The sequence below is a fragment of the Phocoena phocoena genome, chromosome 13 (assembly GCF_963924675.1).
Source record: "Phocoena phocoena chromosome 13, mPhoPho1.1, whole genome shotgun sequence".
Taxonomy (NCBI): Eukaryota; Metazoa; Chordata; class Mammalia; order Artiodactyla; family Phocoenidae; genus Phocoena; species Phocoena phocoena.
In genome coordinates this window covers 79,669,775-79,691,261 of record NC_089231.1, presented here as the reverse complement: position 1 = coordinate 79,691,261, position 21,487 = coordinate 79,669,775, and positions in this window count along the sequence as shown.

The following is a 21,487-nucleotide window of genomic DNA, read 5'->3' as shown; positions in this document are numbered from 1 at the left end:
AGTCCCCACAACAAGGAATTGCCTGGTCCAAAATGTCAACAGTGCTGAGACTGGGAAACCCTGGCTTAGATTAATCTAGATCAGGGTTAGCCAACTATAACCCATGTGCCACGTTTGACCCACTGCCTAATTTTATAAAGTTTCATTGGGACACAGACATACTCATTCAGTTCCATATTGTCTACAACAGAGAGTTGTCACACGGCTAGTTGTGACAGAGGTCACATGCCCCCCGCCCCCCCAAAGCTTAAAATATTTTCTCTCTGGCCTTTTTCTGAAAAAGCTTGCTGATCCTTGATCTGGAGCTGCGGATGGGAGAATACATAAACAAAATTAGGGTTCTGTTAGGAAGGAGAAGAACTGATATTGGGAAGTAATAAACAGTAATGACTATCAAGATAAAAGTCTGTTTATGGAAGTCACACCCTAGGGCACAGCTCTCAGCAGGTATTTTCCCAACAAAAATTTATTTCCACATAAAAGACTTCTTACAAAAACTAGGGCCTTAGACCTTACACACATTTTAAGTTGGTGGGAGGTGTGAATCCTCCAACTTGCACCCGCCCCCACAAAAAAATCCAGATTTTCCCCATTCAACTCCTACCACAGAGACAGAAGTGATCATCAGAGATCGGTGAGTTCCAAGCCCACAAAGATCTCAGAGTCAGGCCTGGTGTGAGCTCTGGGGCAGGCCACAGTCACCCCGAAATCAAGGGAGGGGCACACAGGGATGCTTTAGAACACACCTGGGGGAGGGAGTTACCCAGCAGAGAGGCCCATGGGACAGACGAGAGAAGCACTCCAGAAACATGGCTGCCCAACAGCAGTCTTGTCCCATAATGCCCCAGGGCCTATCAGTAAGTCCTCTTCCCTCTACTAGTTTAAGTGGGGTTTTCTCCCTTGGACCAAAGGACCCCTGAGGAGGACAAGGCCTCCTGAGTCACTGAACACCCTTTCCAGGACCCTCCCCTCATTGCCTCAGGGGCAGGGTAAATGTTCACTCCCTGGGTAGACTGACTCCTCCTCTCTCCTTCCACCCCGGTCATCCAGGGAGATTTCCCACCCATTTGGCAGGAAATTAGGCAGGCCCAGAGGCCTGACAGAACCTTCAAGACTTAAAAACTAAGAAACCCAGGAGGGAGACTGGTACCTGACTTTTCAGAGTTATTTTAAAGATTTCTTTTAATGGCAAGTATAAATGGTTACTGCACTTGTCAGACTTGAGTCAATATCAACTCCTAAAAAGGACTAAGAAGGAAAAAAAAAAAAAAAAACACCTTTTTAAGTGGGAAAAAAAAAAAATCCATGGTCATTTCTTTTCGACCTGGGATAATAATGTGACTCCGATCTTCCCACTCCTTCAGGCCGGACTTTAAGTTATCAGAAACCCCCACTAAACACCCTGTTCCTATTTCTTCCCTATTTCATATTTTAATGGAATGAGAACCCTCATATCCTGGCCAATATTCATTACCCATCTGTTGTTTCTCCGGTTTTTTTTCTAGGAGCGCCTGGGGCAACAGTCCTTCCCGGAACAAAATCTCCTCTCTCTGACTTCCTCTGGAAGAGATTCTCTTTCCTGAAGCCAGAATCCTTTGCCTCCTGGAAGCAAATCTCTCCTGGAGGAGTCCCCCGGGGGCCACCATCTGGGTTTCCCGGCTGCCCTCTCGCTTCAGCAAGCGTGTTGCCACCATTGGCTCCAGCCCACCCTCAGCCTGAGGCTTTGGGAAAGGGGTCCCTCCCCTGGAACCACAGCCAAGGCAAGATCAAACAAATGACGATTCTGAGTTATACAAACTGACTTCTTCCCAGCAACATCACCGTGAAGACAAACACCTCATGTAAACATATTCAGCGCACACACCCCGACTAAGTGCTGAATTCTACAGACAGAGATGAGGAAAATAGAATCCAAAGCTCCCAAGAAGCCAGTCTTGAATAACACTGTCCAGTAGAAAAGTAGGCAGAAAAGGCACATTTGTAATCTGGGAGTTTCTAGTAACCACATTAAAATAAGTACAAAGAGGGACATCCCTGGTGGTGCAGTGGTTAAGAATCCGCCTGCAGGGACGCGGGTTCGATCCCTGGTCCGGGAAGATCCCACATGCCGTGGAGCGGCTAAGCCCGTGTGCCACAACTACTGAGCCCACGCACCACAACTACTGAAGCCCGTGCGCTCTAGGGCCCGCGCACCCCGCAACGAAGAGTAGCCCCCGCTCAGTGCAACTAGAGAAAGCCTGCACGCTGCAATGAAGACCCAACGCAGCCAAAAATAAATTAAAAATTAAAAAAAAAAAAAAGTACAAATAAACAGGTACTTCCAGGCACTTCACATACATTATTTTCTAATTTAATCCTCACAACAAGCATATGAACCAAGACCTTTTATTCCCTCATTTTGGAGATGGTAACACTGAGGACCAGAGAGGACCAGAGAGGACCAGAGAGGGTGAAACTGCTCAGGATCTGACACTGAGTGGCAGTAGGGGAATTTAAAGCAGACAATTTAGATGCAAAGTCTATGCTCTTGGCATACTTGATTATTGTAGAGAAGCTGCTATTTAGAAAGCTCAAGTAGGCGGGTCCCTTCCAAAACAAGAAGGCTTTTTTCTTTCATCCTTTAATCTACTTCTGGCTTATAAATTTAGATTCTGAAAAATCTAGGATTTTTTCTGTGGCAAACATGTCAAGCCAAGACATTAAACTCAGACCTAACCAAATATGCTTTTGTCAATGCTGCAAACTGGCTCTCAGTTTGTTTGGCCCTTGTTTATCTGCAAAATATTTTCCTTCCTACCTTGTATCTGTTGGTGCCATCTAGCACAGGCACAGGGAGGCTAACTAGCTATGGGTTGGTCACACAGCTCATGACAGGTCAGAATTAGAACCCCTTCTTGGGGTTCCTAATCCACACCGGGTCCCAAGGAAACTCCTCTTGGATCTAAACAACCTCCCAGAGAAACAGCCTTTCCCCAGAGACACAAAGGATTAAAATAGAACATCTTCAGGCATTCATTTATTGTGCACCTATTATACATGCCCAGCACTGGGCTGCACTGGGCTAGGTGCTGGGGTTAAAGAGAAAAACGACAAGATGCCCACTCTCAGAGAACTCACATTGTCTCAGAGGCAGCAGACAGAGTGGACAACTGCAGTACCATGTGATGAGAACCACGAAAGGAAAACTGTGGGAACCCCGGGGCAAAGCACTTAACCCTGCCAGGTGGGTACCAGGGGATGGAGAAGTAGTGGTCACGGAAAACTCCCTGGAGGAGGTAATGACTGAACTGAGTCTTGAAGAATGAGAGTGAAAAAGTAGGAGACACAAGGCCAGGAAGAAATGAGGCTGGAGAGATAGGCAGGGTCAGATCATGAAAGGCCTTGAGTACCCAAGTAAGGAGTTTGGACATTTCCTTGAACACAATGAGGGATTGTGCCTCAGTTTCCACATCTAAAATGAGGGAAATAATCCCAACCACCTCATAGGGTTTTTGTGAGACTAAACCACAATTATCGTTGAAAGTTTTTAGAGAGACTGATAATATGATAATGCTAATTACTGTTAATATGACAACTACCATTAATTAGACATCTATTCCTTAAAACACTAAAAGTAGAACTATTCCTTAAAACACTAATAGTAGAACTACCATATGACCCAGCAATCCCACTCCTGGGCATATACCCAGAGAAAACCATAATTCAAAAAGATACATGCACCCCAATGCTCATTGCAGCACTATTTACAATAGCCAGGATATGGAAGCAACCTAAATGCCCATCAAAAGAAGAATGGATACAGAAGATGTAGTACATATATACAAAGCGATATTACTCAGCCGTAAAAAGGAACGAAACTGTACAGTTTGCAGAGACGTGGACAGACCTAGAGGCTGTCATACAGAGTGAAGTAAATCAGAAAGAGAAAAACAAATATAGTATAATATCGCTTATATGTGGTATCTAGAAAAATGATACAGATGAACTTATTTGCAAAGCAGAAATAGAAGCACAGATGTAGAGAACAGACGTATGGATATGGGGGTGGGGGGGAAGGGGGGTGGGATGAATTGAGAGATTGGGATTGACATATATACACTACTGTGTACAAAATAGATAACTAATGAGAACCTACTGTATAGCACAGGGATCTCTACTCAATGCTCTGTGGTGACCTAAATGGGAAGGAAATCCAAAAAAGAGGGGATATATGTATACGTATAGCTGATTCACTCTGCTGTACAGCAGAAACTAACACAACATTGTAAAGCAACTATACTCCCATAAAAATTAATTAAAAGAAAATTTTAAAATAAACATCTATATGTGCTAGACATGGTGCTAAGCACTTAGTGGACATCACCATTTTTCTTCTAAACATTTGTCATTATCTGAAATTGCATCACATAATTGTTGGATAGTGCAATTACTGCCTGCTTCTCCCACTGGAAGAAAGCTTCCCAAGGGCAGGACCTGCTTGTCTTGTTTGCTGCTGCATCTCCAGTGCCTACAATGGAGACTGACACATGAAGCAGGAGCTCAATAAATCATGGTTGGATGAATAAATGATGATCTCATTTACAATAATCCAGAGAAATAAATATTATTTCCTTGCTTTTACAGATGAGGAAACTGAAGTGTAGAAAGATCACTCAGGCTGCAATGTGGACAAAAGATGCAAGATGAGAAAGGCTGGAGGCAAGGAGACCAGTGAGGGGGCTGTTTCAGACATGCAGAGAAGAAAACTGGGATGGAGAAAAGTTACTAGATTGAAGAGATATTAAGAAGGTGGGTGAATGGATGGATGGGTGGGTAGATGGATGAGTAAATGTGTGGATGGGTGAATATGTGGGATATGTGGGTGAATAGATGGGTGAGTGAATGGATAGGTGGGTGAACTGATGGATGGGTAGATGGATACATGGGTGGGTTGATTACTGATGAGTGGATAAATAGATCTTCAGAAGGCCCTAAATGCCCTTGCATGAAGCATTTTGTACATAGAATAAAATTTTTCACCAGAAGTAACCAGAATGGATATTAAAATATTGTCCAGATGATGAAGACAAGTCTTTAACATCCTCATATTCAGGGAATATAACAATCCTCTCCTATATGTCTTCATACCAATTCTGTCCAAGACTCATGTGCTCAATTACTCTTCCCATTACTCCCCCAAGACAAATAAGGCATAAATCAGCCCTTCAGCTGTCATTCCTTCAGCTGATTCCCAAATCCAGAGTGCTGAGGCTTCAAATTATTGTGTATATAACTTGGTTAAGCAGTACCTGGGTCCAGCTAGGATGATCTTATTGTCAGGGAGACAGAGTCGGCCTGACCTGCAAAAGCTCCTGCTGATGCTCTTGCTATTCCAGGGAGAGTGTTGAAGCCAACTCAGAATGGCTTTCAAAGGTGAGTCGTGTCCAGTCAAGTTCGAATAGACATCCAGCCATAAAAACCCCCAGTTGTGTCATTCTCCCTTATTAAAGGCAACACGTAGAAAGGAGTCTGGTCTGTTCTTTTTCTTCAGCCCCTTCTTCCCACCCTTTCCCTGTGTCTTGAAAACACATACACACACACACACTCACTGCCAAATTCAGGGCTAGAGTATGTGAAATACATTAAGACAATTTAAAGGAAAGCCCCACCTCAAAACAGTATCTTCCCAGTCTTTCCTTGAAATTCCCCCATGAGCAATACATTCTTTTGTAATCAGCATTACCCTCTTGTGACCTGATGATCTCGTTTTAAATGACACTCAAGTATTCCACAGGCTAGACCAGCAGGAGTCAATAGGTCCCTGTGGGAACTTCCCCTACCTAGCCTGTCAATTTAGTTTGCTACGGCTGCTATTACAAAATACCACAGACTGGGTGGCTTAACCAAAAGAAATTTTTCTCACAGTTCTGGAGGCTGGAAGTCCAAATTCAAGGTCTTCTCTCTATACCTGTCTGTGTACCAATCTCTTCTTAAAAATAGAGAAACAACAGTCACATTGGATGAGAGCCCACCTTAATGACCTCATTTAACCTCAATTACCTCCAAAAGATGCTATCTCAAGTACAGTCACATTCTGAGTTACTGGGGTTAGGACTTCAACGTATGGATTTGGGAGGAGACACAATTCAGCCCATAACACCCTGGAACACTGAGTGGTCCAGGAAAGCATCTTGTCCAATACCCACATCAAAGAAGTCTCATCTCCAATGGGACAGTTCTTAAGTATATCCACGTGTACATGAATGTTCATAGCAGCATTATGTATAAAAGCCAAAATGTGGGAACAACCCAAGTGTCCGTTAATGAATGAATAAACAAATGTAGTAGAAGCATGCAATGGAATATGATTCAGCCCTAAAAATGAATACGGGGGCTTCCCTGGTGGCGCAGTGGTTGAGAGTCCGCCTGCCGATGCAGGGGACGTGGGTTCGTGCCCCGGTCTGGGAGGATCCCACATGCCGCGGAGCGGCTGGGCCCGCGAGCCATGGCCGCTGAGCCTGCGCGTCCGGAGCCTGTGCTCCGCAACGGGAGAGGCCACAACAGTGAGAGGCCCGCGTACCACAAAAAAAAAAAAAAAAAAAAAAAAAAAATGAATACGGTACTGATACAGGCTACAACATTGATGAACCTCAAAACATTATCCCAAGGGAAAGAAACCAGACAAAAGACCACATAGGGGGCTTCCCTGGTGGCGCAGTGGTTGAGAGTCCGCCTGCCGATGCAGGGGATGCGGGTTCGTGCCCCATTCCGGGAGGATCCTGCATGCCGCGGAGCGGCTGGGCCCATGGGCTGTGGCCACTGAGACTGCACGTCTGGGGCCTGTGCTCCACGGCGCCAGAGGCCACAGCAGTGAGAGGCTCGCGTACCGCAAAAAAAAAAAAGACCACATAGTGTATGATTCCATTTATATGAAATGTCCAGAATAGGCAACTCCACAGAAACAGAAAGTGGATTAGGAAGGTTGGAAAAGACATTAAAACAAACCTGGGTGTATGCTTGAAGTGGGTGCACATGGAAAAAGGTCTTCAAGGATATGTTGAGATTACCAGCAGCAAGTATCTTTAGGGAGTGGAAGGGGAAGCAGCTAGGATTTCTTCACTGTTTACCCTGATATCCTTTTCTAACTTTAGAATATTTTAAGTACATTTTTAAACAAAAGCCCTCCAGCAAATTGGTGACGGGTATTACAAATGTTAAAACTGTGCTTGAGACAAATTCATAGAGATGTTTGTGCATGTGGATGCTTGCCTTATTATTTATAATATGGGAAATTTTCAAACTACCAATGTCCAATAACAGGGCACTGGTTAAATTAATTACACTATGTACATATACAGGAACACTATGGAGTCATTAAAACTCCTATTTTTCAAAACCATTTAATGCACAGAAACTGTCTGTGATGCACTGCTGAAGTGGGGGGGGAGAAGAACACGGCTAATTCTAGAGAGTACTGTATGTAAGGTCCAAAATTTTGTTTAAAATGCCTGTGTGCATGCATATGCATTATATGCAACCAGTATATCCACACGCACAGAAAAAGGTCAGAAAAAATGTTAGAGAGGTTACCTCTGAGCTACAAGATTATGGGTAATTTTTATTCTTATTCCTTCAATCACTTCATAATTATTGTGTACCTACCAAGTGTTTCCTGTATTTCCCTTTTTATGAATGTTTTATTTCTGTAACTAGAAAAGAACAATAAATGTTCATTTTAAAGGGATAAAAAACATCTCTGGAAACAAAACAGACTACCACCTTCCTCTCACTCCCCTAAATCTGAACTGTTGTTTGCACTTAACCTGAGCATGTGAAACCTGACCACTACAGGAGCCTTAAAGGAATGGGGACCAAGTGGGGAACTAAGCTTTGCTTCTGCTCAGGGACAAAACCATCACCATGCAACCACTCACCATCATCCCATGTGGCCACCTTCCAAAGGTACAAAACCCACTCACTTCTCTCCTTTCCTACCTAGTGCTCCTCTTTTCTACACATCTTTGAATTGCCCACACTAATACTCACAGTCATGTCCCTAGGTTGGACATCTGTAGTTTTTGCCAACCTGCATCCATTCACTCTTCTCCTAGCAAAGGATCCTGAATTATCTCTGAGGAATACCATCTTTGTGTTCTCATCCAATGTGTTACAGGTGGGGCTCCACCCCTAGCCCAGGGTCAGAACATACCACCCAGGTCCAATTCAATGAGCACATTAAACATTAAATCCCTCTGGTCAAAATGACTGGCTCAGGGATAATCATGTGAGCCCATGAGATTCAGTGAGGCTTTTGCTGGGTATGCTGGGATGAAGACTGTCCTACTTTTCCTGTTGTGTGTAGACATGAAACAAAAGTACATACTCCTGGGAACTGCTGGCAGTCACTGTAAGACCATAAAGGGAATACTAGTCTGTGAACCGGATCGACTCAAAGAAAGCAGAACACAGAGATGGAGAGAGAGAGAACGATGCACCTGGATCCAGCCACGCGCTGACCTTTTAGTTACTTCAGCCAATAAAGTCCCTCCTTTGCTTAAGCCAGTCAGAGTCGCGTTGCTTCAATGACTCCCAACCAAACACCGCCAGCTGACATACCTGCCTTCCTCTGACTGACTGGGCAAAGGGCGTCTTGCAGTCACCTGCACTGGAAGATGTCTTAAACAGAAACCCAGACTTGGGTTTGAATCCTTCCTCTACTACTTATTAGCTATGTGACCTTGAGCCGGTCACTTACTCTTTCTCCTTCCTTATCTGTAAAAGAATAGTAACACCTAATTCACAGCCTTGTTGTGAGAATCAAATGTTAAGGATTTTGATTTTTAAGAACAATGGGAAGTCTTTCACAGACATTAATAAGGAGAGTTCTTCAATCTGTCTTGAAAAAAATCACTTTGTTGTATAGAGAACAGATGGGAGGAGGGCAAGAGTGAAAGCAGAGAGATCTGTTAGGAAGGGGCTTTAGAAGTCCAGGCAGATGATGGTGGTTTGAACCAGGACAATATTTACCCACTGTCAACTATAATACCAAATGACAGTTGTCCAAATGGCAATCACCAAGTTTACCAAAATTCCCATACCATCTCTGACCTTTTGCCATGTTATTTTCACATAAGTGAATTTTGTGCTTCAGTAAATTCTGCCACACCTTAAGCAATAATATGACATCTCGAGGTTGATTTACAAGATATAGACACACTATATTACATAACATATACGTTGGGGAAACACTGATCAAAACTGCCTGCCCTGGCCAGACCCAATAGTAACCACTGGCATGAGTTATCTTACAACAGGAGCTCCTGGTAAGGAATGCGGAACCAACAAGCTACCACCAAACGGAAGAATTCGCGAAAGGTCAAAAGGAGAGAGGAGACGCCAGCCCACATGTCCTGTCAACCTCCCAGAATCCTTCTCGCTAGAATCCATCTTGGCTGAGTGATGCGCGCGCCACCAGGAAGGACCCTGAGTCAGAATGATTGGCCAGAGACAACCCGGAAACTAACCCCATTACCATAAAACCCGAGACTGCAAGCCACATGGCAGAGCAGTTCTCCTGGGTTCCCTTACCCTGCTGCTCTCCAGCCGGGCGCCCCTTCCCAATAAAATCTCCTGCTTTGTCAGCACGTGTGTCTCCTCGGATAATTCATTTCCGAGTGTTAGAAAGAGCCCACTCTCGGAACCTGGAAGGGGTTCCCCTTCCTGCAACATGTATATGATAAATTACATGTCATATATATGAGAAACTACATACCATATATATTATATACATATTACATGTCGTAATATTTCTAATCTACATTAAGATAAGTATATAACTATTAATTTTTTTTAATGTTTATGTACACATCACCGAAAATCAACTCAAATACTACCATTAGGAGACAATAAACCACCCAAAAAGATTGTGGGAGGTACAGGGGACAAAAAGAACTATTTCTTCTGGTTATTCAGAGAAAAAGTGCTAGTTAGCAGCAAGTAAGGTAATTTAAAAAGGCTAGTAGAGAAGTCTTACCTGTAGATGGACCTTACTTTAAGTGTGAACCCAATTAAAAAAAAAAAAAACTCAGCTGAGCAGAGAAATGGAAGGACGATTATTTGAACGACAATTCCTTCCAGTGACACTTTAGACTGAGAGCTCCCCAACTGAATTAGTGCCTAGTACAATCATTAACTACTTGACAGAAAACCTGGAGGCAGCTGGGGAAGAAGGAGGGGGTAGAGAGAAATCTTAAAGCCGAGCCCTGGCCCGTTTAAGATCAATTTGAAATGAAGATTTCAGAACGTCTGAAAGTATAATTTAAGTGAATGGGCTAAGTAGGCTTCTGCGAATAACTCTTCCACTTAGACAATGTTCCTCAAGAACACCCTACTCTGCAGTCATTAAAAAGTGTGTTTTAGGAGAATATTTAACGACATTGGAAACATCTCAAAAGCAGGTGGCAAATCAGCATGTACAGCATGATTCCAATTTCAGATTTTAAAAAGAAATTCTATACATGGGTTTAAAAAAAAAGACTAGGAGCCCACATTAAAATGTTAACAGTTATATTTAGATGGTGGGTTAGATGGATGATATACATTTTCTCCTTTATTCGTGTCAGAATTTACTCAAGTCTCTGATAATTTTTTAAGCAGAGAAGGATAATTAAAGGATTTTTTTAATATGAATTCATTGATGATCTATTGTAAACTGTACCAATTTCTTATCGACTAAAAACATAAAATAGGAAAACTCTTACTAGAAGAGCCAAATCTGATATTTCAAATATGATGGTATAATGATAGTTAACATTTGTAACCACTTAATACATGTCAGGCATGGAGGTCAGCACCTTATATAATCATGTCATTGACAATGATTCCTCACAACCTCTCTATGAGATGGGTATTTTTATGCACACACACCCCTCAATTTTCCAAACGGAAGAAACTGGGGCTCACAGCAAAGACATAACCTGTTCAAGGTCACTAGCTGGCAGGTGACAGAGAATCCAGGTCTCCTTATTTCTAACTCAGGGCTCTTTCTCCTCCACAGCATTGGGTTTCTACAGATGCCCTAGTTTATGAGCTGAAAATATCCCATAATTACCCCATAAATAAGCCATAGAACTTATTTATTCCTTGCATTTAACTTATTATGTAGCATTTAAAGGACACATTACACTGAGCAAGAACCATCAATTTTTCACATAATGCTCCGGTTAATAACTTGGTAATTATAATCCACAGTCACAAAGCTGAATATGCTTGTTGCTTCCATGGTGCCAGATCACCCTTTAAAGAAGAGAACTCATCAATTATCTCCGACCTGCTCACTGGGTGAATTTACACCCTCCCAGAGCACCAGCACTTACCATGGTGGTTGGAGAGTTCAATAGTAATTGCAGGGCTTCCCTGGTGGCGCAGTGGTTGAGAGTCCGCCTGCTGATGCAGGGGACACGGGTTCGTGCCCCGGTCTGGGAAGATCCCACATGCCGCGGAGCGGCTGGGCCCGTGAGCCATGGCCACTGAGCCTGCGCATCCGGAACCTGTGCTCCGCAACAGGAGAAGCCACAACAGTGAGAGGCCCACGTACCAAAAAAAAAAAAAAAAAGTAATTACAGAGTCCCTAAACCTAAGGATTTAAAAAGCTGTGTGTGCATAATCCCCTTTAACATGGTATCAGAATATCATCTGGCCATTTGTCAACGTTAATAGAACTCCTATTGGAAAGCATTCACTCTGTGTATTCCAAGACCTGAGCTAACCACTTTGTGTACAGAAGGAATAGTAGAATAAAATGTTTATCAATCTTATCAGACCCAACATCTCTTTGTATCAGTCAGTTTCTGGTGCATAACAATCTCAAAATCTCAATGACTTACAAGGAAAAAAAGCTTACAGTAAGTCCCCTGCACACAAACGAGTCCCGTTCTGAGAGCGCATTCATAAGTCCAATTTGTTCACAAGTCCAACAAAGTTAGCCTAGCTACCCAACTAACACAGTCAGCTATATAGTACTGTACTGTAATGGGTTATAATACTTTTCACACAAATAATACATAAAAAACAAACACAAAAAATAGGACATTTTAAATCTTACAGTACAGTACCTTGAAAAGTACAGTAGTGCAGTACAACAGCTGGCATACGGGGGCAGGCATCAAGTGAACAGGCAAGAAGAAGTTACTGACTGGAGGAGGGAGAGGCGGTAGGAGATGGTAGAGCTGAAGGATCGTCAGCAATAGGAGATGGAAGGCAAGCTGCAATTTCACTCACACATCCTGGGCTTGAAATAAAGATACTGTACTACTGTACTCTATACAGTACTGTAAAGTACACAAAAGCACAACCACTAGTAGAGGATGCACTCATGTGACAATGTACGCCAGACACGTGAACTAACTTATGTGACTGGACATGTGAGCACACGTTCACATCTTTGAAAGTTCACAACTTGAAGGTTCATAGGTAGGGGACTTACTGTATGTTTTTTACTCATGAGTCTGTGGTTGGCTGTGGTTCTGCTGAGCTCATCTGGGACCCCATGAGCTTGGCTCCAGGTTAGGCTCAGATCTGTTCCAAGGGTCTCTCCATTCTCCACAGAGCAGTGGACACACATTTTCTCACAGCAAATGTCAAAAGAACAAGAGGATGAGTGAAAACACATGATACCTTTTGAGCACGGGCCTCAAGACTGGCATACTTCCATTTCTGTCGAGGTATCATTGGCCAAAGCAAATTTCATGGCTAAGACCCAAATCAATGAAGCACATAAATACTCTCCACTCACTCTACTGAGAACTACTACAAAGTCACATGGCAAAATGCGTTGATGTGTAATTCCATTATGGGAGAGAAGGAACAATTGGGAGCAATGATCCATTCTACCCACCCTTTTATAACAAATATATTGTAATGTGCCCTTTATACTATCACAGAATGAAATTCAGAGATAGTATAACCTACACACATGTATAATTTTCAAAAATCAATTACATATGTAAATGCTAGAAGACATAGTGAGGTAGTCTGATGATGGCATATACATAAAGAGCCGCTGTGGGCATAACAGATAGAATACATGCTGATTCAGGGGTGTGATGCTGGCTCCTCAAATACCTTGAACGACGTTTCCATTGGTGATGTGATTTTTTTGGGAAATGGTATAAAACTATGGATAACATTTTGAGCAAAATAAACTGCAACCATCCCTTGATGCATACTGTAGAAAAATCAGAACATGCTAAAACTATGCAAAATATACTCTATATGTAAAACAAGCTCAGATGACAATAAATGAGTTTTTCACCTACACGAAGGTCTCGCAGGGTACTGGCAGGTCAAGCAGGACACAGGACAGATCTTCCCCACACATCGCTAAATGTCTAGCTCACCTGGTCCTCTAAAGCAAATCATACCAAAGTCATGATTTTGTAACTCCCCATCACCATAACTACCAAAATCGTCCCCACAAATTTCTGAAAAGAGCCCTAGGGGGCAGTATTGACCCAGAGAGAACCACTGGTGTTGAATTAGAGTGAAATCTTTGAAGTTCTACAGCCTGATTCTGAATCCAAGCTCTGCCTCGTACTTACTAGCTGTGTAACTCTGGACAGATTACTGAATTACTCTCAGTCTGCCTTACTCATAATGTTGCTTTAAGGATTAAATGGGAGCATGCAAATGGCAAAGCATTTGGCACAAAGCACTCAACAAATGTCAGAGCCTAATGTTATCATTCAGTTAACTTATTCCCATTTCACAGATGAGGAAGCTGGGGCTCAAATGAGATGTCTTTGGACATCGTTCCTCCTCCTCTCCCTGATGTCTTCTAGTCTAAAGGTGGGTAATTGCTGATGTTCTCCTGAGGATCACTTTCAGAAGAAAGGTGAGACTGGAAAGGTTGTGGGATTGACGGGTGAGTCCATGAGTGGAGGGGACCTGGATTCAAATTCTAGGCTAGGATATGTAGTGGTTTTACTCTGAAAAAAAGCATTTCCCAGGAGTTCCCTGGCTGTCCAGTGGTTAGGACTCTGTGCTTTCACTGCCGTGGGCCTGGGTTCAATCCCTGGTCGGGGAACTGAGATCCTGCAAGCTGTCCAGTGTGGCCAAAAGAAAAAAAAAATTTTTTTAAATACATATATATGGAATAAAAAAAAGCACTTCCTTTCACATCTGCATCAGTGTTACCACTTGGCACACTTAAGATTGTTGGCAGCACAGAATCGTCCAACAGTGGTCCAGAGGAGGACATGGTCTTCAGTGGTAACGTCAGGAGAGGTTAGAGAGGCAGAATCCAAGACAGGCTCTGGAACCAGATGCCAGGGTGCAAATCCCAGCTCTACCACTTACCATTCATGCATCCATTCGACCTTGGGTAAAAACTCCCCTGTGCCTCAATTTCTTCATCTGTAAAACACTAGTACATACCTCACGGGGTTGTTGTGAAGATTAAATGAGTTAATACACGCAGAGCATGTAGAATAGTGTTGGCATATGATAATCTCTATATAATTGTGCATCATTGCACAACTGGTGTCCACCCACAGGTTCGGTGCAGTCATACAGAGCCTGACCCATGGTGGGTGATAAAAAGTGGTGAAAAGAGACGAGTGGATGGAGAAGGGTCGGAAATAACTGTGAACTTTGGAAACATGTAATGTTCAGTGTCTGATTTGGGCATCTGGAAAGCTACAGTGAGTATTTACGCTTATTGCTATGCTCTCAGCCACTAGACTGGATGGTCTTTCAAAAATGCAGAACATAACTGAGGTGTGTCAAGTTGTGCTCACAAGCAGTTAACATTCTAAATGAACTAAAGCCATCAGCGTCAATTTATACAGACTTGTCCTAACAAGTAAGGAGGTTTTTTTTAACCTCTACTTGTCAACATTCACAAAGGAGAATGAAGGAGGACGCACTGGTGAGAAAAAGAATGGGACAACAGGAGGAAGGAAAGCAGAGAGAAGCAGGGTGCCTAGTACAGTCCTGATGCATAGTAGGGTCTCGATCATTACTTGTTGAATGAGTGGATAATTGGATGGAGGGATGGAGGGAAGGATGGATGGATGGATGCCTAATCTCCCTTTCTGCCCCCATTTCAACCTTCAAACAAAGACAAAAGATTTCCAGAGATGAATGATCATCTTTGTTTTTTAAAGCCAACAGCTTCCTTAGGAAGAGATGATGAAAATACCATGTTTTCCAGTGTTGGACAAATCATAAATATCTCAAATTGTAGTGAAGCTCTGCCACTTACTAGTTATGTGACCTGCAGTGAGTCGATATGATTCTCTGAGCATCATTTTTCTCATGAGTGGTCTCTAAGAATCCACACAGTGCAGACATCATATAATATCATGAATGGTTTATGTGCATGAGTGTAGGCTCATATTTATACATTATAACCAGGGCCCAGTTCATTAGTTTTGTTCATGCCAACACTCTATCATTATTATTATGCAGCCTGTTATTGTATATTGATGACTCTTTACTTCTACACAGTACTCAAGCGTTTATAAAACACTGTGATGTCATAGCTACCACTTATTTAATGCTTATGTGCTCTCTCACAGGTCCTCACAACTCAGTGAGTAGGTACTTCCAATCCTGTATCCGTCATATATTCCCCACAGTGACGCTAAGTAACAAGCAAGCACAAAAACCCCAGAACATTTAGCAATAAACATTTATGTGGGGTTCAGCCAACCAAGGTGAGGCTCATCTGATTTTGCTGCCTTGCTCGTGAGCCTGTGGGTAACTGCAAGTTATCTACACAGCTTTGCTGATTTTGGCTGGACTCACTGACACATCTGGGGGTTGGCTTGATGTTGGCTGATTTAGGATGGCCTCTGCTGGGATGCCTGGGACGACTCAGGCTCCACAACATGGGCCTCTCCTCCTCTAGCAGGCTTGCCTGGAAATTTTCACATGGCAATTGCACAAACACTTTTGCAGACCTCTGCTTGCATAGCCTCTAACATTGCTTTGTCTAGAGCAAGTCACAAGACCCACACAGATTATTTAAAAGATGGAAAGGACTTCCTCGGTGGTCCAGTGGATAAGACTCAGCACTCCCAATGCAGGAGGCCCGGGTTTGATCCCTGGTCGGGGAACTAGACCCTGCATGCATGCCACAACTAAGAGGTCACATGCCACAACTAAGAGGTCCACATGCCGCAACTAAAAGATCCCGCGTGCCACAAGGAAGATCTTGCGTGCCGCAACTAAGAGCCGGTGCAGCCAAAATAAATTTAAAAATAAACAAAACTAAATAAATAAACAAAAGATGGGAAATACACTCCACCTCTTTTATAGGAGGAATTGCAAAGGCTGTTATTGGTTGAACTGTGTCTCCTTAAAATTCATATGTTGAAGTCCTAACTTCAGAATGTGACATTCAGTCCTATCTCAGAATGTGACACTATTTGCAAATAGAGTCTTTACAGAGATAATCAAGTTAAAATGACGTCTTTATGGTAGGCCCTACTCCAATGTGACTAGTATCCCTATAAGAGGCAGCAATTTAAACACAGACTAGGACACAGGGAAGGAAATGTGGAAAATGCCACCTATAAGCCAAGGAGAGAGGCCTGGAACAGATTCTTCCTCACAGCCCTCAGAAGGAACCAACTCTGCCAACACCTTGATCTCAGATTTCTGGCCTCTAGAACTGTAAGACTATAAATTTCTGTTGTTTAAACCACCCAGCCTGTGGTACTTTGTTGAGGCAGTCCTAGCAAACTAATACAAGGGGTAAAGAATGAAGGTAGGGACTTTCGTGGTGGCAAAGAGGTTAAGAATCCACCTGCCAATACAGGGGACACAGATTCGAGCCCTGGTCTGGTAAGATCCCCACAGGCCGCAGAGCAAATATGCCCGTGCACCACAACTACTGAGCCTGGGCTCTAGAGCCCGTGCTCCGCAACAAAAGAAGCCACCGCAATAAGAAGCCTGAGCACCGCAACAAAGAGTAGACCCTGCTCGACGCAACTAAAGAAAGATCACGTGCAGCAACGAAGACCCAACGCAGCCATAAATAAATAAATAAATAAATAAATTTAAATTGCTCTGCAAATTAGCTTCCTCTGCAAGTTTTGCTCTTCTGCTCCCCCATAACTTAAGCCCATCTGGGCTTTAGTTTGCCATTGAAACAGGAGGGAAGGGGCAGGGCACAACCTTTTTTTTTTGGCTGTGTTGGGTCTTCGTTGCTGTGCGCGGGCTTTCTCTACTTGTGGTGAGCAGACGCAACTCTGTTGTGGTGTGCGGGTGTTGCAGAGCGTGGGAGTCTCATTGTGGTGGCTTCTCTTGTTGCGGAGCACGGGCTCTAGAGCGCAGGCTCAGTAGTTGTGGCGCACGGGCTTAGTTGCTCTGCAGCATGTGGGATCTTCCCGGACCAGGGCTCGAACCCATGTCCCCTGCCCTGGCAGGTGGATTCTTAACCACTGTACCACCAGGGAAGCCCAGGGCACATCCTTTAAAAGGTTGACAGAGTCGTTGAGGATATGACAAAGACTGGTTAGAACCGTTAGGTCCAAGATGGCGGAAGACTGGACTTCCAGTGGACCTCGAGCCTCATTATCCACTTATTGTAATACGTTAGCATGCTAAATGACACCAGCGCCATGACAGTTCTGAGGCTGACCATCAAAGATCAAAAAGTGGGCGGTGGAGGGACTTCCCTGGTGGTCCAGTGGTAAAGAATCCATCCTGAAATGCAGGGGATATGGGTTCAATCCCTGGTCGGGGAACTAAGATCCCACATGCCGCGGGGAAACTAAGCCTGAGCACCACAACTACAGAGCTCACCTGCTCTGGAACCCATGCGCTACGAGAGAGAAAACCCACATGCTACAACTAGAGAGAAGCCCGCGTGCCGCAGCGGAGAGCCTGCATGCCGCAACAAAAGATCCCACATGCCACAATGAAGATCCCACGTGCCGCAACTAAAGACCCGATGCAGGCAAAAAAAAAGTGCCGGTGGCCCAATTCCTGGAAATCTCCGCCCCTTCCCCAAAATAGTTGGAATAATCCTCCCACTTGTTACCCAGCCCATAAAAACTAACCACCCCATATTTCAGGGCCCCTTGCCTTCTGAGATAGCCCACACTCTTGGTGGAGTGTGTTTCTCCCAAGGTCATTTTCAGCTTTTGAGACAGACCACATTCTGTCCACAAAAGGTGTTCTCTCTCTAAATAAATCCACTTCTTACCTATCACTTTGTCTTTCACTGAATTCTTTCTGCAATGAGACATAAAGAACTCGAGCTTCTGTAAGTCCTGAGACAAGGTATGTGATCTCGATTAAAGGACTGTGGGTTTAAGTCCCAATCTGCGTTGTGCAGTTTCACCGTGATACCAACGTTGGCCCATGCATTCCCATGCCGTTAACAGCTCCAACATGGCTGCCTTCCATTTCCCTTTATGCAGAGTCTCAAGAAACAAAGACTCTATTTGGCTAAACTATAGTCAGGTGTCAACCTCTAGTCCAATCAGCTGTGACCAGGAGAAAAAAGGCACCTGGAATCAGCATGGGAGCCCTGGGTTCCACATTTTCAGCAGGGATCCTGGGGTGCTTCCAAGGAAGGGGTTGTGGCCAGGTCAGGAGTCCCCAAACCTGTTCCCATAGCATCTGTCTTCTCCCTTTTCCTCAGATGGTTTTCAAATATGACCCCCACTGCCAAGGAGCCTGCCACCACCCAAAAACTTCTATCAAGTTTTTGCTTCTGGTCAGTCACGGGCTTTTTAGCACTGTTTTCAAAGAATGAACAGGCTTCAAATACGGGTCCCAGACAGTAGTCAAGACATTTATTTGGCTTCCTAAGAGACCTTTCTTAACTCTTTTTGGCTTTTCAGAACTGATTCAAGTAATTAAGATTTCAAGACTAGTGAGATATCCCTGTGTGTCTTAAAGAGAATCAGAACATGGCACACAAAATATGCCACTTTGACATAAGGATCGTTTGGAGTTGAAAGCAATTAAGAAGCAGCAAACACAGAAAGAGATCCTAGGTCTCCCCCCCATTTACATAAAAGTAGAACATAAATGTCCCTTTGTGAAAGTCTTCCCCTCCCGTCTTCTATACCAGAAGAAGGTGAAACAACCATTATCACTGGAGATAGAACTTCAGCATGAAAATGGGTTTTTACTACAAAAAAACTTTACTAAAATAACACTTATCTTCCATTAGTTCCCCCACATATTTACCTTCCCACAATTTACTACCCCTAAAAGCCCAAACCCCTTTTCCTTTGCCTTGTTACTTCTCCACAAATGTATTGCCTTTTGTTAAAATGGTATATAAACTGCCCAGATGTAACCACCTTCTTCAGTCTTCATTTCTTTTCTAAGAAGGCCTCTGTGCATGTTTTAAAAAGAATTAAAATACTAACATCAAGTAAAATCTGTTCACCTCTTCTCCTGTTAATCTGTTTTTTGTCAGTCTAATTTGCAGGCCCCATGAACAGAACCTAAGAAGTAGAGGAAAGGATTTTTTTTCCTTCCCTACAGTATTATAAACACACTAGACCAATGTGATTTCTTAGCTTTGTTGAAACAAAGATCTTTTGGAAGATAATAAACAACATTTTTAAGTTACATACAACTTCAGAGTGGTTGATGGCCCTCAAGCCACTTGTTGAATCCTGTAAGATTTTATATATGTATAGAAATATAATATATATATAAATCAGTTGAACATATATTGTATCCAGTGTATTTGAATGCACACACATTTACCTTATATGAATTCAATTATGAGAAAGAGAGAAAAATTTATCCTGCAGCTCTTAAAACCAATCACACTAGAATTTGTCTTCAGTGCCTCATAAAAAGGAAGGTCACAAGCAAAATGCAAAGAGAAACAGAAACAAGATAACTTATCTCTTGCCTTTTGCCCTTGTAAAGACCCAGGGCAATTTAAGGTAATTTTTGCCCTAAGCATTAATACTAAAGCCTATCCCTTTACCCTCTCATTCAAGACATAACTCTACAGTAACTCCCCTACATACAAACCTTCAAGTTGCAAGATTTCAAAGACGCGAATGTGCCCCCGTATGCCAGCTGTTGTACTGCACTACTGTACTTTTCAAGGTACTGTGCTGTAAGATTAAAAATCTTTTATTTTTTGTTTGTTTTTTATGTATTATTTGTGTGAAAAGTAATATAAACCTATTACAGTACAGTACTATATAGCCGATTGTTAGTTGGGTACCTAGGCTAACTTTGTTGGACCTGTGAACAAATTGGACTTACGAACGTGCTCTCAGAATGGAACTCGTTCGTATGTAGGGGACTTACTGTACAGGTTTTCCATATCAATGGTTTCCATGTCAGCCGTACCCATAGGTGGTCATAAAAGCAATTTAATGGGTCATGACCACTATTTTTTTTTAAATTAAATAGAAAATATCAGAGGGCAAGATTCACAATATGATAATTATTTCATTAAAGTTTGCTTAATTTTTATAGTGTGTGTGTATGTGTTTCTTACTCTGTTCAAAAATGTTTGAAAGTCACTGTTCTATAGTCTGTGCTATCCAATATTGGTAGCCAGTAGGTACACGTGGCTATTAAGCACTTGGAATGAGGTTGGCCAGAATAGACATGTGCTGTAAGTGTAAAATACATATGGAATTTCAAAGACTAAATCCAAAAAAAAGAATCACGATAAAACTAATAATTTTATAGTGATTACATGTTAAAATATAACATTTCACTTTGGATGTATGATGTTGAACAAAATATTAAAATTGTAAGCAGATATGGTAGGGGGTCCCTGGAGAAAGAAAACCAGGCATGTCTTTCTTGATATAAGAGAAGCCATTTTTGGCCTAAGCAAGTTGTGATCTACGGCTGGCCTCAATCCTTGCCCTTGAACAGGTCTCAGTAATTAATGACCTTAAGGGAACAGAAGAATGCAGAAACAGGCAACTTATCAGGCAAGAGAAGTAACAACAGCAAAGATAACATATCAGTTGTAAAGACTCCCAGTTCTGTTTCAATGGTAAAGACTAGCGTGAAGCGCTCAACCACCAGATAACTGGAATCTAAGGGATGATGATGTTGACCTCTTCTGACCCTTTTAGTGACTTCAATCAACTAAAGCTTGTACTCTGTGGACCACCCAGGTCCCTTCGTGAATATGCAGGTACGCTTAGCTTAAAACTTGCCCAATATTGCTGTTCAGGGAGACAGTGTTTGGGGAAAGATCCCTGCTGTCCTCCTTACTTGCTGCAAGGATAATAAATCCTTCCTGGGTTTCCCTGGTGGTCCCGTGGTTAGGACTCCACGCTTCCACTGCAGAGGGCACAGGTCCAATCCCTGGTCGGGGAACTAAGATCCTACATGCTGTGTGGTGCAGCCCCAAAAATGAAATAAAATTAAAAAATAAATCCTTCCTTCCCCCCATCTTTGTTTGTTTCCTTTTCTTTTTTTTTTTTGATCAGCAGCTAAGTTTGCCATCAGTTTTATTTTTCCCCCCCATCTTTGGCTTGTTTGTGTCTTT